Source organism: Pinus tabuliformis, chromosome 1_1 (genome assembly GCF_031772625.1).
Source record: "Pinus tabuliformis cultivar Carrire ecotype Pingquan chromosome 1_1, CPIR1, whole genome shotgun sequence".
NCBI lineage: Eukaryota > Viridiplantae > Streptophyta > Pinopsida > Pinales > Pinaceae > Pinus > Pinus tabuliformis.
In genome coordinates, this window is record NC_142297.1 from 936,139,455 (window position 1) to 936,163,039 (window position 23,585).

Consider the following 23,585-nt stretch of genomic DNA (forward strand, 5'->3'; position numbering starts at 1 on the left):
GGGTTAGGAAAATTTGTTGCTCACCCTTTAGATCCATCAAATTCATGTGAGTGTCCTCTGTCTGCTCACTAGATGTGGATGCTTCTGTGTAGTTCTCTTGGAAAGGAGGCCTTATATCATGGTCTGGGCTAGACCTACCAGCATTTTTGTTCTGAGTTTTCCTGAAATATGGGTTCCTTATGGTATTGGGCTGTTGTCCTTCCCATGTAGATTTCCTTTCAACGCTTTCCACTCTATCTCCCAGCCTGTGCATTCCACTGATAATAACATCCAACTTTTGGTCTAAGGCTGAGGGTTCTTCCTTAAAGGTGGTTCTTCTCTCAGTTCTAGCTCTGTTTCTTTTGGCAATTAGATTTTCCTCTACGCTAACAACAACATTTTGCATGTCTTCTAGGCTTTGAGGGGCTCTTTCCCTTAACTGATAAGCCATGTCAGTATCAAAACCATCAGGGAATTTATACAAAGCAAGATCAGGTGGAGGTCTTAAGTTCTGTGGTATTGCATTATAAACATTATTGAATCTCACACAATAGTCTAAGACAGACTCTTGAGGGCCTCTTTTGATGGTTTCATATTCAGATAATATGTGCAAGGGATCTTTCTTTTTCTCCCATCTATTAAGAAATGTTTGGTAAAGGGCCTCTGGGTTAGCTATGGAATTTGCAGCAAGGCTTCTAAACCAGGGCCTTACATCTCCTGTTAAGCTTTGGACAAAAATCTTCATTCTCACGCTATCATCATCTATCTCGTAGTTCTCAAAATAGTCTTGCATCTTCTTGGTATGCTGAAGGGCTGTGCAAGAACCAGTACCATCAAAGTATGTGATTTTAGTTTGGTAATCCTGAGGCATAGCCCCTGGATTAGCAGGCAACTATAACGGAGCATATCTATTCGCCATATTCACAGGGATAAGTGGAACAGTAGGGATAAATGGAACGACTGGAACAACGGTAATAATAGTGGTAATGGGAGTATGTGCAGTGAATGGAGGTGTGGAAGGAGTGCTTTGAGAGGTGGATGATGAACTAGAGGAAGTAGGGGTTGAACGAAATAAAACTTTGAGGTTGGAACACAGCTTGGCTGGACTGTTTCAGGACTAGAATCAACAAAATCTTCTCTTCGCTCTAGCTTCCTGAGGCTCCTTGGGATTATATTGGGATTTTCAAAAGCAGCTGGGGGATTTGGGTCTAGATTTGACCTTGTATAACGTGAATTCCTTTTGGGAACCATATTCTGAACTTGCTTTGGTATTTTCTGTGAATGTTTTTAGAATTAGCAAGGAACTGATCAAATTTTGGAATAGCTATCTACAGCTTAAAACTAGCATGAAGATTGACTGAAGCAGCTTTTATTTACTCTTGTAAATGCAAAGCAGAAATAGTTTCAAAGGCTCCCTGGCTGACATTCAGGCTTCATCTGTAGTTTTAAGGAATATACAGCAATTGGAAAATTCATTCATCCCCAGTGGAGTCGCCATTATGTTAACACTCAGGTTGTCCCTTGGCTCCTTAAGGGATACGGCCGAGGTAACCACTAACCAATCTTTGGACTGCAGGTCCTAGCCTACCTGCAATCAGAGAGGGCTCTCTCTTTATGATTTAGCTTTGTTGATGATGATTTTAGGCTAGTTATTGAGTTCAAGGGGTTTTGTTTAAGTTTTGGTGGGAAGGATGATGCTTCCAAGTAGAGAGGTAGGTATAATATGACAGTTTCAAACCATTGGGCATGGAGCCAAGGAGTAGGACTGCTGGTGCGTTTTCTTGGTCACAAGAGGAATATGGAGCAAGATAGCTACACATGAAACAACTTTCAAGCTAAATGGGGATGGATTGAAGGCTAAGGAATGAGAGGCAATTAAGAATCTCTCTTTCAGCTTAACAGAGGGAAGGTGAATGAGCTCTATCTAGGAGCAGTAAAGAATCTCTAGATAACTGTCAAAAATGGGTGAATTAGGGGAAATATGAGCCCAAGGGAATTCATATTCATTACCAATTCAGAGGAAAACATAAAGAAACAATAGAAATTGAGCATAGAGTGCAGTTAAACAAAGTCTAAGCTATTCATTTTTCCTGCTATTTTAGATGGTGACATATGTATGATATGAACATATATCAATGGAAAACAGAGGTAGAAAACACTTATTGAGTCATGTTGCAGCACGAGAATTCCATAATTCACTCTTCAAAACATTAATAACACAACAGGTAGTCCATCTTCCAAACTTTCAGCAGTCTTTGATTAAAGAAATCATCAAACATACAGAGAGAGTTTCTAGTGGAGCGAATCAACCAACCAACCCTCTAAACAGTGAATTAGGGTGGTTTATATAGAGAAAATTTCCAAAAATATCTATTACAACAGACCTTAAACAGGTCTGAGGGAAACAAGTTTTTTAACCTAATCTTGTCCTGAAATTAATGCAAGAAAATATCTTTGATCTGCGCTGGAGGCAGCTGTATCAAAATGAGTTAATATGGTGTCCTTATGGCTCTGTGCTGTTCATTTAGCCATAACTGTGCTTTGGGTTTTGATCCCCTGCTCTTGAGTGGTTTTGATGTGCATTAACTGTGATTTGAGAGCCTTAAATGGCTTCACCGCTTTCTTTGACTTTGCTTGGGGGCCTTTAATGTTCACCTGCTTTGGTATTGCTGATCTGATACTCTTTGTTGCTTCACTGATACTCTTTGATTTAATCAGGGCTTCATCTTTCCTCTGATACTCTTTCACAATTGAATCGGGCCGCTTTCTCTCCCTTGATGTGTTTGAAACTGTCAAATCGCCCCTTTTCTGCCCTTTCAAGGCAAAAATGGCTGCTGCAAATGCTTTTCGTGGCCTCTGGAATGATATCGGCGCTGGCCGATTTGAATATGAATATAAATGAAGAAATCCTGTCAAATTGCGAATTTTTGGGTTTTGCAGGTAGCCGAGCCATGAGAGGCCCTCCATTTTGACCAATTTTTCTTAGCTAAGCGCTAATCGCGCATCGAAAACTGCCTCAGTTTTTTCTTCCGGGCATCCTTTGCTGCGATTTTTGCCTTTCGCGCCTTTTTCGGTGATGACGTCAGCATGACATCAGCGGTGGGTCCTGGTACGACATGGTGACGTGGCAGTACGGCAGGGTGATGTGGTGGCAGTGACACGTAACAGTGGGGGGGCGATGCAGAGGTGACGTGGCGCTGACCTGGTGCTGTCGTCAGGGGAGGAGAGACAGAAGGCGGTTTGTGGTTTCATCGGACCGCCTTCTGTACGAGAGCGGTAATTGTCAGAGCCCGCCCGATGCAATAAAAGGCGGACACGCGTCCTTCTGTACGACGGCAAAACCGCCGTGCCATCGGACGTTAACTGTCGAGTGACGGGGCGGCTCCGAAATCGCCGAGAGCCGTCGGATCTAGGAGGGCAGATCGGAGGGCTGACGGAGCGCGGAGCTGGTGGCAGGTTTGTGCGCGGGGCCCGCTGGAATATTCGAATATTTATACAATGCTGCGGGGGTTTTAGACTTTGGGTTTGTGGGTTTTATACATGGTTTGTGCGCCGGGGGTAAAGTTTAATCAAAATATTTAAACAAAACCCAAAAATGTAAGTGCGCAGGGTAAAATAGTAAGGTTTATGGGTAAGAGAGGGGAAGGGAATGGTTATTAGTTTAACCAGAGGTTAAGCTAACTCCTGGCTAAGACGCAGATGGGTTAATAGTAGCCCCAGGTGGACTATCATTTCCCAAAACCATATATACATAGCTATAATGCTATAAGGTGGGATATGTATTATTTTTTGGAATTTTATATAGTTTTTTGTATAATAGGGGATAAGGAAATGATCTAAGGAGCTAGATAGTAGAGTTAGGAGTTAATATGAGTTCGTGAGGTGAAGTGTAGGGGAGAGGCTAAGTTTGTGAGCTAAAACTTAGACATAGGAAGTGAATGGACTGTGGAGACATGATTTTTACACAAGAAATGTGGCTTCTTTTCACTGAAGAAAGTCAAAGCTTGACTTGGTATTTTACAAAAATGAAGTGATAACAGGACTGGTTGGGCAGATCCCAAGGTCCTCAAAGGGATGTTAGTGAGTGATTTGGAGATTTATAAGAAGGGGGAATTAGACATGCCTCACTTGAGCTCCTCCAAAGGGAAATTGCCTTGTACTTGTGATCTGAATAGATATAACACTTGAAAACATGAAATGGATCACATAGCTTGATTCTGCAACCACAAAACTACTTACCCAGCCTACTTACCTAGCATTTTTTCTTCTTTTTGCATGGGTGCACTTGGACTTGCAGACCCTGATTATCCTTTTTTCCTTAGACTGCCCTCCTATCTAAACATACCCTTATATCATCCAGGGGCTCAGATTAAGCTATTGAGCACCCTTGTTTCTCTACCTATCTACAAATCTGCCAAGATTAAGTTGTTTGGACAAATATTCATTCTCTATATTCTACAACAAGAAATTGAAACCTAGGGAGGCCAAGATTAAGCTGTTTGGACTTCCCTTAACTGAAAAACTCATCAAAATGGATTAACTCATCAAAATTTGGAATACAGCAGTGGCATTTAGACTGGCACACTTTCATGGCCTCTTCTTTGGCCTCTTTATGGAAATATGGAACCTTGCAGCATGAAAAGATGACATATTTGACACTTTCAACTGTCAATCATGAAATATGAACACCTATTGCGATAGGAGGCTAACAAAATCCATAGAAATGACCTTGCATTTACACTCTGGAATGTAAATAGGTTGTATTAATCCACCTGGATGATTACACTCTTCTTTTACCTATTGACAATCCAAGCATCTAGCCACAAACTTTGCCACTTCCTTCTTCAGATTCGTCCAATAGTATAACTTCTTCACATTTGTCAATGTTTTCTAATATCCTAAGTGACCTGAATATGGCTTAGCATGAAATTCCCTTAAGATAATCTTCTTGAGCTCACTATCGTCCGACACATAGATCATGTCCCTAAATCGGACCAAACCATCTGTTGTGAGACAATAGTCCACATCCTGATCACTTTTACCCTATTATAACTTGTGCATAATCAATCTATACTTGTCATCTTGTTGTCCTACCTGGAAGATCTGATCATGTAGATATGTCCCATAAGAACTGATAGTTTCTATGTGATTGACCTAAATCCACCTGCTAAGAGCATCTGCAACCTTGTTCTCTTTACCTTTAATCTACGTGATCTCAAATTTGAACTCGTTGGTCATGGCTAACCATCTAGATTTTCTGGAATTTAGATTTGGTTGATCAAGAAAGTACCTCAATCCACTATGATCACTCATCCATACAACCCTCCTGCCAAGAAGATAGTGTCTCCACATCTTCAATGCATGTATGATCGCTTCCAACTCAAGATTATGTGTGATGTAATACTACTCGTGCTCATTTAGTTTCCTTGATTCACAACACACTACCTATCCCTCTTGCATGAAGACTCCACCAAGACCTCTCTTGCAAGCATTTGTACATACCAAAAACTCTTTGTCCACATCTGCAATCTTTAAAATTGGATCATTTGTCAACAATTACTTCAATTGCATGAAAATAGTTGCACATTATTTTTTCCATTCATTAGGGAAATTTTAGGTCTAAAATGAGCCTCCTAAGGAAATTATAAAATAATAGTGGAAATAATAAAATACAATTAGATTACATCATCAAATTTTAGAGGGAAAAAATAAAAAACTATTTTTTCAACTTGTATTTTCAACTTATCTCCCTATGGGTTTACTCAAATTTAGAGCGAAAACACTTGTTTGATACAAAATTCGATTTCTCATCCAAGGCATACCCATGTTTCATACTTTAGATGGACCCTACTACACAAAAAATGAAAAATACATGAAAAACATGATTGAAAACACAATTTTTCATGTATTTCTCATTTTTCGTGTAGCAAGGTCGATCGAAAGTATGCAACATGGGTACTCCTTGGATGAGGAATTAAATTTTTCATCCAACGAGTAATCCTGCTCAAAATTCAGGTGAAACCTTAGGGAGATAAGTTGAAAATACGAGTTGAAACAGTAGTTTTATTATTTTATTACTGTTTAATCTTTTTACTTTTTTACTTCAAAAATGGTGAATCATTCCCCATGGTTGACATCATCATCTTGAATCTTATTGGTTCTTGTAAATTTTATTTTGGTTGTACATTTTTCTTAGGAGGCCCATTTTAGACCTCAAAACTCCCCTAATGCAAATTTATTATTTTTCATTTGCAATGATGTAATAGGATAAATAATCTATGAGAATTTCTTAATAAACCTTTTGTAATAACCTACTAACCCCATAAATGACCTTACCTCATCCATATTCCTAGGAGTTGCACATTCCATTATAGATTTTATCTTTTTTGATTCCACTACTATGCCTTCCTTGGAAACCACATGTCTTAAGTAATGTACCTATGTCTGAGCTTGGCATATAGTTGATGCTCTCTTAGAAATCTCAATATTGTTGCTAAATGTTCAGCATGTTCTTCCTCATTCTTAGAATATATCAATATATCACAATGAATACAATAACAAACTTATCGATATAAGGACACAATACACTATTCATTAAGCACATAAAAGTAGTTGGAGCATTAGCCAAATAGAAAGGAACTACAATAAACTCATAATGCCCATACGTAGTTCAAAAATATGTCCTATGAATGTCCTCTTCTTTGATGCGTACTTGATGGTATCTCGATCTCAAATCAAACTTCAAGAACATTTCTACTCCTTCAACTGATTAAACAAGTCATCAATCCTGAGCAATGGATACATTTTCTTGATGGTTACCTTGTTCAACTACCTGTAATCAATGCATATCCTAAGAGTACCATCCTTCTTCTTCACAAACAATACCGGTGCACCCCACGGTGACACACTTGGCCTAATGTACCCCTTGTCAATAGTTTCCTTCAACTACAACTTCAATTCCACTAAATCTGGTGTGCTCATCCTGTATGGTGCCTTTGATGTTGGTGTTGCCCGTGGTACTAGATTAATAGAAAAGTCCACTTCCCTATGAGGTGGAAACTTTGAAATATCTGCAAAAAACACATCGTAATTTTTTTTTAGAACTGGGTACCTATTCAATACCTCTGCATCCTCAACATCCTTACCTTTATCACTATAAATATGCACTGCAAATAAAAATGTGTTTTCCTGCGACTGCGCTTTTCTTGCATAACCATGACCATTCTAACTGATGTTGCCTTCTTATTACCCTGTAAGATTCTTTGTTCCCCATTGTCATCGAAGCACTCAATAGCCTTGTCGTAACAATCCACCTTTATCCTATGAAGATACAACCATTCCATACCCAGCAACATAATATATGATCCCAATGGATGTACATTCAAATGTGTTGATGTAGGCATAAAATTCAATTCAAATGCATAAGCTCTTACCCAATGATGAACGCTCTTCTTAGTACTTGTATCCAACTGCACTAACCAAGATTCTACATGCACTTCCTTACTCAAACCACACTTATCCACCAGGTCCGAATTAACATAAGTTTAATTAGATCCAGTGTCAATCAAAATAGAAACAAATTAATCAATAATATTATCATCCATATCGATAATAGATGTCTGATGATTAGCCTACCTGTTATCCAGCATTCCATAAATCTAAGGAATACTTTTTCCAACATCCCCCACTGTCTGTGACTCCTAAGCACTATATATATGTGGTCTACCACCTTGATATTATGGACAATCTCTACTACAATGATCTTTGCCACATATCCAACATTGTAAAGGCTTGCATCCTGCACCTTTATTCTTCTTCTTAGACTAAAGTCCATGTCCTCTGTCAAATGCATTGAATTTCTCAAGTGGCGCTACATTCTCTTTGTTAATTGTGTCCTAAGGCCTTGTTCGCTTCTCATCCCATTTTCCTTTCTCTTTTGCATTACCTCTCCAACCCTGCTTAGTCTTAGATCTACACTTTTATTTCTCATAACAATGGTTTATTTTCCTTATGGCTTCCTCCAATGATCTTGGCTCATTGAACTCAATCTTGTCTTCTAATGCCACCTAAAACCCATTGATGAATCTTTGAATCTTCGCTTTCTCCTCCTTTAGATAAGGCACATACCTCAATAACTCCAAGAATATGTTATTGTAATCCTCATCAGTCATAGATCCCATATTTAGCTCACATAATTCCTTACTCTGTCATTAGAGTATCTCTCGGATAGATACTTCTTCTTAAATAGTCTCTCAAACTCACTCCATGTAAACTCCTCTTCATGAATACCTATGACATTATTTACATCTTCCCACCAAATGTTTTCTTTACCTTTGAGACTGAACGTGTCTATTCTAGCATTCATGTTCATTGAGTAATCATGCAATCTGAAGAACTTATTCATTCCAAGAAACAAATATTATGAATCTTGTGAATCCTTCATTTCTCCATCAAATGTAGGTGTCTTTGTTTTCTTGAACTCATCCGGAAAATATCCCATGTCATTCCTTCTGTAAGGGTGAAATCGATGATGACCATGATGATACCTATCTGAACTAGAGCTAGAGTAAAGCCCATGTCCATTGCCTTGTTTATCAGGTGTGTCCAAGAATCTTCCACCCTTGACTGTGTCATCTCTATCCAACCTGTTCCCACCGTGTGACTTGCTACCATATGCTCCATTAGTCCTATCCTCCTTCCCATGACTAATTCTAAGTGGTCCCTGTCTCTGTAAGTCATACAAGCTCTGAAGGATAACTGCATTAACTTTTTCTTGTTTCTCTTGTTCCCTAGAAAGTCTCTCTTGTGATTGAATGATTCGGTCATTGTCTTATTTGCAACTCCATATTTCTTCCTTTAAACTTCTCAAAGTTTATGTTATGTGAGAGGAGTACTCATCACTATGTTTCTCATCCGATCTATAGGGAGAATCTCATGAACTATAGTCTACCATCTTGCTAGTCATTTTTGATCTTCTCTTCTTGCAAGGCATATCATGTCAACTAAACCAAAACATAAACAAGCCAATGTAACTCATTATAGTTCAAGAGAGAATATCTCATCTACAAGATCAACCATATTAGCACAATACATGTATAATCATAATCATAACAGTATATAGACATTATCTCAATCACCATCCAGTTACCATGCATGATGCCACAACTACAACACCGAATAGACATAATGCATGCATAAAAACATATGTACAACACACATGCATACACAATACATACAATCACCGACATGCATTCATGACGAACACATTCCGACAACAGCACCACCAACTTTTGCATGACATCACAATGAAAACCATGACCACTGTTAGCACTTTGTAAATCCCCTTAGGCTGAGGGAAGGGATCCCAGAGGTAACCTTAAACCACTTGTAAGATAGAATCTCGCCCTTCTAGCTTTAGAGAGGGCTCTTTCTATATGCTTTTTTTCAGTAAATCAATTAGATGAGTATTTTGGATTTTAGGCTAGTTATGAGGATCAAAAAAGATAAGTTTAAGTTGTTGCTTCAAGGTAGGTGGAAGAAGGAAGATACACTTCGAAAAGGCTCGGCATATTTAATCGTTCAAGTGAATAAGGGATAATGATGATATTTTGAGCAGGGGCAAGATATGCAACTTTATTGATAATTAACAATTTTCTTTGTAGTGAGTGGATGAGTGCAACATCAAAAGGTGAAAATAAGATAATAAAACTACAAATGAATTCAAATTTCCATTAGAAGAAAAGGAAACACATAAATGTTTAGTTGATGCAAAGCAAAGCACAAATTGAATTCTACAAATCTTTTTAGCCTAGCATGAAGAATTGTTTTCACACCATGGAAACATAAGAAACATTAATAACAAAGAGAAAACACATACCACAAAACATGTGACACAAGAATCCTTGGAAAAACACCCTCGGCCTTCTTCCATTCACTTAAAGTGCTTGAAAAATACATAATACAAGCCTTTTTGCTTCACACACAAACCAACCAACCCTTTCTACATTGCCTTTCAAGGTTTTAAATAGACTTACATCATAAAAATATCTCATGACCAGATTCAGTGTTTGAGTTATCCATTTAGAATATATGGAAACCCGCAAAAATATAAACTTAATTTTCTTCATAAAAACTTAGACACAACAATTCAAAATAGTGCCTTGGAAAAAATTGAAATTGTCTGCCATCATGCTAAAAATCCGGTTAAAAACAGCCAAAATCCTTCGGATGCCTTGGTTCATTCATCTTCTACTTTGTCAGCCCCCTTCAAGCTTGTTGAGTTCCTCTACTTGAGATTATCAGGTTCCTCTTCCTTTGAGATGAAAAAGAAGAAACATCATCCCCTCTGTTTTGCACTGCAACTGTGTGAATGTCCATGTTGGCATATCTTAATACATTTCTTTGTTCTACAACCAAGGGTAAGACTGAAGGCCAATACATCGGAACTTTAACAAAATCAATGTTTTATGTTTATTTCCACTTTGAACTGTGCGGGGATTAAACTTTGTGATATGCTTAGCCCCAGGGACTTAGGCAGAATATTTATGACTGGGGCCTGGGGACTCAAGGCCATATCCTTTTTAAGGAGTAAACCCTTTGGCTGGGACGGGGCCAATTCTTTATAATTTCACTATGATGGATGGTCCTTTGGAACCATAGAATCACTTACAATAACCATTTCGGGACTTGGTGAAATGGGGCTGATTCTAAGTCAATTCGTCATTCTACATATCGGAGCTTTCAATTGGCACCTTTAACTTTGGAGCAATGACAAAGCTTGAACCTCCTATCGTCGATATATGATGTGGCCTAATCCATGTGGAGAGGGAATGAGGTAGGGTTAGCACCTTTGTTAAAACTTTATCCACTTTATAAACCTTTACTAACCTTTGTTAACCTTTCCGCCCAACTTTATGATTTTAACACATAAAACATATATTTATGTTGTTGTCGTTGTAAAAATAGCTGTTGTTTTTTTGTGTTCTTTGTGACTATGGGCTAGCCCCCATATCGGAGCCCCTCTATCGGAGAATTTCAATCAACAAACTTATTTCGAGGAGTGATATACCTCATCCTGCAAACGCCGATTGCGATCTGACGTCATCCTTTGCCACATGTCACATGGTGAGTGGTGACACATCTCACCCTTTTTTTGGCTTCCTATGACCCCTAAAAATTTTGAATCTACATGCCATGTGTCCACCATACCGCCACATCATTGTTGATGTCATATGCCACATGGAATATCGGAACCAATCACTGCTCACAACGTGTTCCTCTGGAGGAGAGAGAAAAGGCCGCATCTTGCTCTATTTTTCCAATAAAATCCTTTGTTAAATTATATTCGGTCCTCCCAGTGCTTTAACACTAGCAACTTTAACAATATCGCATATCGCAACTTTTAAAAAGGTTGTCACCCCTGTGACATGCAAACGCCAATTTCTGATTGCCGATATGGATATTCTTCGATGTGCCTTCACTACTACGATGTGTGATATGTCCTGGACCCTAGGCATCGATTCGCTGATTGCATTGTGCACAGGACCCCACTAATTGACGATCCGTTGATATCTCTTATCGACGATCGCAAATCATTGATATTTCTCTGTTGTGGTGCTATGATTGAACCTTCCAATTTCCAATATGAAATATCGGCGACTGCTGATCGCAGATTTGCTCCGACCTCCACTGCTCCTCTTTTAAAAACTTCTGATATGCGCACACTTAACCTTTTTCCTTTGTTTTTTTTCTTTTGAAGAAGAATTTTATTTTTGCCAAAAATTATGATGATTGAACCCATTTGGAGAGATATATAGCTCATTGGAAATATAATTTATAGCTCTTCAGGTTGATTTCACCTCCAAAGTCAGTTTACAAACACTTGACAGGAAAAAAGTCTTCCCAACCTTTGATTGGTTTGATAAATGACCCTTTTAACATGGAAAATGTTTAGGCTATGACACCTAGTGATTCATAGGCTAAAATGACCAAAATGAATAGTAAGAGGCCAACACCATTGATTCTTATATGGGACCCTAACATCGGCTCCAATCGGGATGGAAGCCTCCTAGTGAGGTTACAAGAACATAAAGAAGACTAGTAGCCTATTCATACCATTAGGCAATGGAGTCAAAAATTAAAAACTCAAAGAATGAATGACTGGCTGGCTGAAATAAAATATAATTGACTCACTGACTGAACTTGCTTATGGCAGCAGTCCATCAGGATCGTATGGCCTTCACTTGGGGCTTCAAATCCTAATGATAACTTCCCACACTTGCAGTATTGAAAAATAAAATGGTATATATAATGGAATGTTGGATCCGCTGTAACTCAAACAAGAAAACGTTTCAACAACCTACCATTGATAGACCCTCATCCAAGTAGCTCTCCTGACAAGTCTTTTAGTAGATAAGAATTATTTCCATGAAATGCAGTAACTTTAAAAGGACCTTTCCACAAGCTATCAAACTTCCCATTATTTCGTTTCTCCTCATTTCAGGCATCCCATTTCAGCACCAAGCCTTCAATTTGGAAATCAGTTGCTTTAGTTCTCTTGTCATGAATTTTCTTGATTCGATCATGTATCAGCTAAGCATTTCTGAATACCTCTTCTCTTGACTACTAAAGTTGGATCGTTTGAATGATTCTCCTTTGTATGTCATTTGGTTCCACTTCCACTTCTTGCAACAATTTCATAATCGGAACTCCTAATGAAGAAGGAAAAATTGCATCAGTGCCATAAACTAGTTGAAAAGGAGACATGCCTATTGACTTTTTGGTGCTCACCCGATCAGCCCACAATGCATTTACCAATTTCTTGTGCCAATTCCTCTTCTTTTCTTACAACAATCTTTGGATAATATTAATCAGGCTCTTATTGGAAAATTTAGCCAAGCCATTACCTTGAGGGTAATAGGTTGTTGAGTGGCCAAGAACAATGTTGTACTTATGACAAAAATTTACCATTTTCTTTGATCTAAAAGCAGCTACATTGTTTGTGATGACTTTCTATGGGAAACAAAACCTGGACAAAATATTAGCTTTCAAAAATTGAATGATCACCAAGTCTGTAGTCTAGTTGGAACTGCCTCAATCCACTAGGTGAAGTAGTCAGTTGTTGTCAATATCATCTTGTGTTGTTCTCAAGATGCAAGATGGATATCTCTGATAAAATAAAGTCCCCATTGTTGAAATGGTGACTCAACTGCTATGGGTTTCAAGCGTAGTGGGAGTAATTTCTTCCTTCCTTCGAATATTTGGCATTCCCGACAGCTAGCAACTCTTTTATACACATCGATAAACAAAATTGGCTAGTAAAACCCCACTCTTAGAATCTTATTTGCAATGGTTTTCCAAAAACAATGTCCACCATAGTCCCCTTTATGAAACTCCTCCATGGTCTCTTGAGCTTCATCTTCTAACAAAAAGTTTAACAACATGCCACCAGGATCCTTCCAATACAAAAATTGATCCATAATACAAAACTTGACTGCTTTTAACTTCAAAAATCTAGCTTTGATTTTAGTCAAACCTAGAAGCGCTTGTAAGTGTTGCAATACAAACAATATGTTTGCATACCATGGAGAGACAATGAACTTCTCTGCAACCTATTTGTTACACAAAAATATCGTCACCATGATTATTTGCAGTCAGTATGGGTCTATCATCACTTGTACTATCCTCCTAAGCAAGTCTCAAACCTCAGCTCTTCAAGTCAAGCTTTGAAAATGAGAGAAAGACATTAAAAATCAATGAAACTCTAGTTCCGCACTTTCTCTCACTGTCACCTGCGGTCCCGCACCTTCTGTTTACAAAAACTGTGGACCTGCCTACTCTATCCCTAACGGTGTGGGTGCAGACCCCTGTGAAAGTCAAAAGGCACAAGTTTTATCTTAAAAAACTTACTTTGGGTTAATTCTAGAGGATTCTAGAAGGAATTTTGACGTGGATTGTTCGGTCTGAGGAGGTTCATGCATCCCAAAAGAGAAGGAGCTAATCCCTTGATGAGAGGAGCTATCCCTTTGAAGGAGGGCTTTATCCCTTTGAAGGAGGACCTAGTAACCTCCCTCCATTTGCACTATAAATACAGGCATTGGGTTGGTTGCTGGGGAGGTTAGAAGCTGAACATTTTTTAGGGTAAATGCTGGTGAAATCAAGACTTCCTAGTTGAGCTTAAGAGGAGAGATTACATACCTTTTTGGCTTCATTGGGGAGTGAGTGAAACTTGTCAAAGTAGAGGAGACTTCTTGCTGGTCCCTGGGAGGAGCTTGTACAGCGTCAAGGCACAGGTTGTAAAGTTCTTCTTCTTTTGAATTAATACAATCAAACTCATTTTTCTCAACAAGTATCTCATGTTATTTGTTTCATGGACTCCTTGACTTTCATGTTAAATATGTTTTATGATATTGGCTTTTCAGGTGCTATTTAATTTGTTTGCCTTGTTTGTGTTTTCAGATTCGCGACAAAGGAGATCATTTGGATCGAAGGAGCGAGGGCATTCACAAACTTGCGTTGGACCTAAGGTAGGCCATAAAAACACTTGTTTGCCATTGTTTATTAAAGCATATTTAGAGACAGATAGTGTCTGGTTGGTTTGCTTGTCATTAGGTCTTCTTTAGATTCTAGGAAGGTATATCTTGTCCGCAAGATCGACTTATTCCGTGTGACAAAATGGCGACTCCGCTGGGGACTTGATTGTTTTCCTTGTTTTTACTTTGACCTGAGTAACTGTGTTTTTGTTTCTGTTTTTGGCTTGTTGTGTGTAAAATTGGGTAGAGTTTGTAGATCCAGGGTTATTTTTTGTTTTTCATAGCTTTGGGAGAAGACCGCACCCTAGCCGTTTGACACAGTGCGTACCTATCTGCACCTTTTCTTTTAGCACAGAGCGGGACCGCACCTGTGTCAACTGTGGGCCTGCGGACCCTGTCAAAATTTTGAAAAACCTAAGATTTCCTCTGTTATTCAGCTTAGTTTTTGTTTAGAAATTGTTATCCACTACCCAGACCTGCATATAACTTGTCAGAAGCTTTCCTTGGGTTGATTCCATTAGCGTTAGGGTTTTAGGTGAAATTCCTAGGAGTTTGGATTGTTGGCCTTGTTTTTTCATTTTGGTTGTGTAGTGGCTCTGAGCTTAGAAGCTGTAGGGACTTCAGATCACCTTAGTGCCTACCAGCCTTCTTATGAGTCTGACCATTTATGAAATCTCCCCTTGTTGAGGAATCCGCTTTGAGTTTTCTCTTTACAAAACTTCGAAAAGCTTGTGTTTAAAAGTTTGGATTTTCATTTTCAAAAAGAAAACAAAATTGGTTGTTCTTGACTTATTTGTGATTCTGCATAAATTGGTCCTTAGCTTACATCTAGCTAAGTAAAACATCCTTAAAAAAGACATCTAGTAGGCTTTGACTTCAAATAGGTTTTTATAGTTTATAGATCTCAAAGTTAGTCATTTCCATAGTTTTGAGTGTTTTATAAAAAATATAAAAAATCTCTTTTGAAAAAAGTTTGTTTTGTAGTGGTTGAGTGCTTTGAAACGAAAAAGGGAAATTTTTGTGAAATAACTAGTTGTCTCGTTTTGAGTGCATTGGAAAAGGCAAAAGCTCTTCTTTTAATTTGTTTGATTGAGAAAGATTTGTGTTTATAAAGTATTTGCATTCTCAAACTCTTTCTTAGTTAAAAGTTCATCGAAGAGAAAAAGATTGTTTAAATCATCTTAGGTGCATTTTTAGTGATTTTGAGTCGAGTCTTCATACCACGAGTTTCATCTCCGCACCTTTTGACTTAAACAAAAACCAATAAAAAATAACGCTTAAAGTAAAATTCATCTAGTAACATTTTTATTTCTAGGGCTCTGATACACCAACTTATCTTAGGGTAGTGTCTTGGAGTAGGAGAGTAATTAACTCTCCAAGACAGTAAAAACAAACAAGTAGCGTATCTTGTGGTAGGGAAGAAATCCAATTGTTGCATTTATGCTCTGGCGTTTAGTGAAGGTGTTTATTCCGGATCAGATCTTGGCCGAGTGGTTTGTAAAATCTTTGTTGCCAAAGATCACTGAAGATGTTGCTAAAGCCGGAGTTGTTACTGAGGAACAAGTAATTGCTCAAGCACAGTACCTTGACTTTGTCTATACTCAGTCAGGTACGCTACACGAGAAAATCCCCAATCTTCCCAAGCAAAATCAAATCGCTGCAGCTCCTTCGGGATCTCATGCCGCTGATGGTATGAATGGTACGGTTAACACTAAAAGTAAGAAGAAGTCTTCCAAGAATTCTTCTCCTATCATAACCTTGCCTGATTCCCCAACAGGAGATTCTTCTGCAGAGATTTCCGCCGATATTCACGTTGTAGAGTCATCTACAGCCAAATCAAAATCCGGTGGGAAGAAGAAAGGTAAGAAGAAGAATAAAACGGACAAAAATTCAAAGGAGAAACCTGAAAAATCGGAATCCAATGATGAAAAGTGCAAACCTTGTTATCCTTGTCTCATTTGTGACGATGAAAATTTTACAAGAGACTGCCCTCATCGTGCAGAGGTTGCGAAGATTGTCAAAGGTTCCCAAACTCTTGCTATTTTGAAGCATCCTTTTCCAGCTCAAGACAGTAAGATGATAGGCTCGTCCTCGAGTGCCAATGAAGAACCCATACTGATGATGTCCCATGTTAGGATTCCAACTCGATCGCCAGATTATGGTAGTAAAAGTCCTGTTGATGGTAAAGAAGCAAAATCTTCCCATTCTAATCCATCAACCTCAGCTCCCGGTTCCGATCCACTACAGATCGAGAAACCTAATCCAGACTTGGTAATCAAACCGCCCACCAAGGGTATACTTTGAAAGTCAGCTTTCAGTCCACATGCGAGAGCGGCTCAGAACTATAACATTGTTGAGGATTTAGTTGTTTCACCCTCAGAAATGTCGGCTTTGGAGGTGCTGCAATCATGTCCAGCACAACGTAAATTACTTTTGTCGGCTATAGGAGCTGTTGACGTTCAGGACTCGAACCTAATAATTTTCGATCTAGAAAATAGTACACCGCGTTTGCTTCATCAAATGGCTTTCCAGATTCCAGTGATAGTCAAAAAAAGGCCTATTCATCGGACTGTAATTGATGAGGGAGCCTCAACGTGTATTATGTCGATACAGTGTTGGAGATCGCTTGGTTCTCCTTCGCTAAATCATTCCCCGACAATTCTAAAGGCCTTCGATGGCCGTGGGTTTCATCCTTTTGGCATTCTACAGGATTTGCCTATAGGGGTTGAAGGAAAAACCGTTAGTCTAGATGTGGAGGTGGTTGATGCCCCTGTAGATTACAACCTTCTCTTGGGTCGAAGTTGGTCTTACGCTATGACAGTGGTCGTTTCATCAGTCTTTCGAGTAATAAAGTTTCCACATAATGGAAAGATTGTGACAATAGACCAGCTGGCTTACTTTTCATCCGACCCAGCCTCTTCTGAGAGTATTCAGCATGTCAGTAAAACGACTATCCCATACAAGGATGTTGGAGTAGGACTAGTTAAAGATGCTGGTTTACTGGGAACTTTTCCTTTTCCTCCAATCAACGCATCATCTTCATTTGCAACCATTCATATGATTACATCAGACAACATTGTTTATGATGATCCTTGGATCATTCCTTCTGAATCTGAGATAGACTCATTTGGTGATGTCATGCCTTTGAGTCCATATGAAATTGCGTATGAGGCCGTGCAATCGTTTACCGACCCATCTTCAACCGAAATTGACTTCATGAATGTGGTCCATGAGGAATCACTTTTCACATCAAACTCGGATTTAATCACGTTTTCTGAACTTGTCCACTCTGATGAGCAAATTCATGAAATCCTATGTGTAGATGATTTACCATGGGAAGATCTCCATCACAGATCTTTGTTTCTACGCGAGAATGATCGTTTTGAAAATGATTTCTCATCAATTTTTACGACTGAATATGTCAAGGAACCTCAGAATCCAATGAAACATCCCGATTCAGAGTTAAATTTGGGAAACATCTCTCGAACTATTCCTATTGACATTTCGGTTAAGCCCGAAATTGTTGAGAACATTCATATAGGTTCCTCGTGTACAGATGACGAAATTCAGCTATATAAGGCCCTATTTCAAGAATTCCGCGACGTGTTTGCCTGGTCCTATGAGGAAATGCCAGGAATTGATCCCGCGATTTTTGTTCATGAGATAAAGACTTACCCGGACGCTAAATCCATCCGGCAACGTTTGCGTCAGATTCACCCACGAAAAGCTACTGCAATTAAAGCAGAAGTTGAAAAATTATTGAAAGCAGGTTTCATTTATCCGATCCCGTTAACGGATTGGGTATCGAATATTGTTCCAGTTAACAAAAAGCAGGGAATAATAAGAATATGCATCGATTATAGGGACATTAATCGAGCCTGTCCAAAGGACAATTACCCAACTCCCTATATCGATCAAATTATTGATGATTGTGCCGGCAGCGAAATATTCTCCTTCATGGATGGTTTTTCTGGATACAATCAAATCAATATTCTACCTGCCGATCAACCAAAAACGACTTTCATTTGTCCATGGGGGACATTTGCTTATTGCAAGTTACCTTTTGGGCTCAAGAATGCCGGAGCAACTTTTCAAAGGGCCATGTCTTATGCGTTTCATGACATCAAGCACATTGTGCAACCGTATCTCGATGACTTGCCTGCTCATTCATTACATCGAGCCGATCACCTCGTCCATTTACGAGCAATCTTTATGAGGTGTAGGCATTATCGGATTCGGTTGAACCCACACAAATGTGTCTTCTGCATAGAAACGGGTCGATTGCTGGGGTTTGTAGTTTCGAAAGCCGACATTTGTGTTGATCCCTCGAAGGTCGAAGCTATCATCAAATTGCCTCCTCCTTCGAGTCTTCGCCAACTCCAAAGTTTGCAAGGGAAAGCAAACTTTTTATGACGATTCATTCCTAACTACGTCGAGGTTACAAAGGGTTTTACCCGGTTGTTGAAGCAAAATACTCCATTCTATTGGGATGAGATAGCTCATAAATCTTTTGATGCACTCAAACACGCATTGACCCATGCACCGTTGTTGCATCCTCCCAACTACAACCAGGATTACTTCTTGTATCTCGCCGCCTCTCATTCCACCATTGGAATGGTCTTAGTTCAGGAAGATGAATTTGGAGCTGAACATGTGATATATTACCTTAGTCGAACTTTAAATCCAACTGAGCTAAAATACTCACATGTGGAGAAATTGGCATTGGCAGCTGTTCAAGCTGTCCAACGTTTTCGTCACTACATTTTACTACGTAAAACTACAGTAATTTCGGATTGCAACCCTATGATCTACATTTTGACCAAGCAATTGCTAGGGGGCAAGTACTCTAAATGGATTGTTATCCTACAGGAATTCGACTTGGAATTCAAAAAATCCAAGTCTAAGAAATCTTTAGTTTTTGCGGAGTTAATGTGTGACTTCCCGCGTGCTGACACGGAAACTGTGGCGGAGGAGCCCATTGCGGACGAATCCAGTCCCAACAATTCAGGATTATTGGAGATACTCTTTATCGCCGTGGGGCGGACTTTGTGTTTCGACGTTGCTTAACTCACGAGGACGCTGAAAGGGTTCTAAATGACTGTCACTCTGGAGCGTGTGGCGGTCATATGTCTGGGTATGCCACAGCCCAAAAGATATTGCGCGCTGGCTACTTCTGGCCGTCTTTATTTAAAGATTGTATTACGACGGTCCGAAAATGCCACAACTGCCAAATTTTTGATCGAAAGATGCGCGCTCCACCTGCTCCTCTCCACCCTATAATTGCCATTGGTCCTTTTGCAAAATGGGGTATCGATTTTATTACATGTAACCCTCACTCGGTCGGGGGGCATGCATATATCATCCTTGCGGTAGATTATTTTACCAAGTGAGCCGAGGCGATGCCTACATTTGAGGTAGACGGCAAGACAGCTGCAATTTTCATGTTCAATCATATAATTGCTAGGTTTGGTTTCCCGCAAGCGATAATCACTGATCATGGGCGTCATTTTCGAAATGTTATGATGACCGAACTTACAGGCCAACTTGGTTTACGTCACGATAGTTCAACCCCTTATTATCCACAAGCTAATGGTTTGGTTGAATCCATCAACAAAGTTTTAGTTATCATGATCCGACGAATCATTGGGATTCATTGGTCAAATTGGCATAACATGCTATTTTCAGCGCTTTGGGCATACCGAACTTCAGTAAAAACATCAACAGGGTTCACTCCTTTCCAACTAGTCTATGGTTTGGAAGCTGTGTTACCCATTGAATGCGAAATCCCGTCACTGCAAATGGCCATCGAGTTACTTCTAGCCACTTCCGAAGAGGAAAAGCATTTGTTATACTTGGCTCAATTAGATGAGAATTGACGTGATGCTGCATTGGCAATCGAGACTCACGCAAAACACATGAAAGCTCAGTATGATCGAAATGTGACCCCTCGAAATTTTTCGGAAGGATATCTAGTCTTAGTTTACGATCAAGCTAATGATAAATTAGGCGCTGAAAAATTCGTTCCTATGTGGCATGGTCCCTATGTTGTCAAGCGAAAGCTAGCAAAAGGGGCCTATGAATTGGTAGACTTTGACGGGGACTCTTTGGGTAAACCCAGAAATGGTCTTTACTTGAAGAGGTATTATGCTTAAAGAATGGGTATGGAGATTTTTAGTTAGGATAGTTTTTCTTTCTAGCTAGTGTGTTTTAGTTTAAACAGTGTGCTTAGCTTAGAGAGTGTTTTTTTCGTCATTATTCCTGCTTATCTTGGTTTTACTCTTGATATTGCAGATGTCGATGCCTCTCCAAACATACATTGGTTTCGTTGATGGTGCTTGTCGTAATACACGGAACATCTCTTCATCAGCTTGGGTTATCTATTCGCCCTCTGACGAGTTAGTATCTATGCATGGGGTAAGCCTCAGTCAAACAACGAACAACATTTCCGAGTATAGTGCAGTGATTGAGTTATTATCTGAATCTATTTCATTTGGGATTCAGAGTTTGATAGTGAGGTTAGATTCTGAACTCGTTGTATTACAGCTTAATAGAGTGTATGCCATTAGAAATCCAGTGTTATTAAGATTATTTTTGAGAGTGCGTCTCTTGGAACATGAATTTGATTATATTGAATATCAGCATATTCCAAGATCATTAAATACATTAGCAGATGCAATTGCTTCTCGAATGTTAAATAGACATTTGCAATAATCATACTTGTAAATTTAAAACCATTCCATAACATGATTTACAAGATAAGCCGGTAATAGTGATATATATATAGGAGTGTGTCAAAAAAATACATCGTCTTCGATCATAGGTTGAAAAACACCTTATAATCGGAAAAAATGATAAGTACAAAAAACAAAAATGTCATATGTGCCCACAATAGGCGATCATCCTATCACTGGTGATGATCTCTATAAGAAACCACTGCACGGGCCACCTTGCAAAGGAACCTCCTAAAAGGTCCCGGAACCCCAATCACACAGCGCTGAACTCGACGAGGAATGTCATCTATAGTGGTCTCCGGAATATCTCCTGTCAAGCGCTCGAGATGACCCTCCAACTCGGCCAAAACCTCTGCTGATTCGTCCTGTGGGGCTGGCGTGGGTGCAACTGGTTGTTTCCTCTCGTAAGGCCGGAGAGCGGCTGGTCGCTGTGGACCCACATCTGCATTTCAAACTTTTACTATTAGTTTTGAGACGATGGAAAAATAATAAAAAAAATTAAAATAGGAAAAATGTTGAAAATGATTTTACCTGAATCATCCCACTGCTCTCCTGGTGGAAGAACCATGTCTGGGTCACCATGAAAATCTATCCCAGCGTAAGGGAAGTCCTGAATAGAAAAGACCTGGTTTTCCAGCCATTGGAAATACTCAGGTTTGAATCGAGCAGCCTCTGTCCTCTCGTCTGGGTGACGGGCCATAACTGCGACCCATCGCATCAGTTTGGGCTCTCGAGGAAGCCCAGCTCCAACAGTAAGGTGCTGCGGGATCAACATAGGAACCCTCTCCAGGCCAAAACTCACAACCAAAGCCCCATAACCAAAGGTCTTTAGTTGTCCGTTTTTGGCCCTGGTCAGTTGGCCTTTCAGATTGGCCAACACGGCATCACACCAGTTGAAGATGGTGCCTCGGAAGCAATCAACTGCCATACGCATCTGGGATCTAGTGGCAATATGTAATGCGGCAGCCCTGCAAAGTCTGGTGACATTAAACGCAATCACCATGAGTTCAGGACGGGATATGGTCTTTATGTCTATCCCTTTGTCTCTAGCCTGGCTGTTGCAGTACTCTAGTCAAAGGCTATCGACAGATTGGCCACCTGGCCTAGCCCCAAACATAGTCAAGTCTTCGCCTCTCTTAGGCAAACCAGTCAAGAAATATATGTCCGCCGGCTCGATTTTGAGCTGGTGGCGACTAATGAAGAAGCACTGGTCCTGTATGCTCCATCTATCAACCAACCACTGTAAGAAATCCACCTGAGCCCTCATGCCAGGAATGGCCCAGAATTTGTACAAGCCGCACGCCCTCAAAGAATCAAGTGAAGGCTGATGATTCCATGCGGCAGCATCCATGTCCTCATGCTCTCGTTCGCGCCAATCTAGCATGATGTACTCTCTGCATCAACTATAAGGATAAATTAAATTGCTAGAAATTATTTTGATTGGTCCATTTTTGAGATTTTTTGGGTTAAAAACCCTTGCGACGGGGACCGCACCCTCCGGGTTAGACACAGTGCGTGGGACCGCACCTTGTCTGCATGGAAGGTGTGGACCCCGAGCTTTTTCCCAATGGAGAAATAGTCGGGGTCCGCAAGCCAGCACTGGTAAACCTGCGGACCCCCGCGCGTGGGTTTTAAGCCTAAAAACCCTCCCAAAATGAAATAAATGACTAAAACAAAAATTGAAACGGTTAAAAATGAAGAGTAGGATGATGTGGATTACCTGGAGAAGACGGCGTTCGATTCCGACGGTTGGATTTTCCGCAATCTTCATGGGAAGTTTTCTGAGCAAAAGCACTATTTTCTCACCCCAAAACTCGAGCGGTAAAAATGAATTGACAAAGGCCCATTTTATAAGTTTTTTGAGTAAATAAATTGCAAATTTGTTTATGTTTCACTTTGGAAAGGTATTTTTGCGACATTTTTATCCATTTCAAACAGGTATGAGTAATGTTTGTGTTTTTGTGCAGGATAAAGGATTATTCAGGCAAAGTCTATCATTTTCAACGAAAAACATTTAGAGTAACCTTTAAGCTCTTTTCTGACTCTTAAAACATGAAAGATCGCCGAGTTTTTCTTTTAAACTCGTTAAAACGGAATTAAAAGACGGTCCACTAACAGCTCTTTTCCGACCGTAAAAACATGAAAAGATTGCCGGATTTTTGTCATTTCAAATTCGATATTGGTTATAAAACGACGTGTCGTTGATCGCTTTTTTACTTTTTCAGATCAAGGGCACTAATGACGAAAAGTACTCCTTGGTCGTAAAAGATCAAGCGGTTCTCTCAAGTATTATTTTATACTTTTTCGGGCTTGGGAGACACAAATTTATCAAAAAGGTCAACCC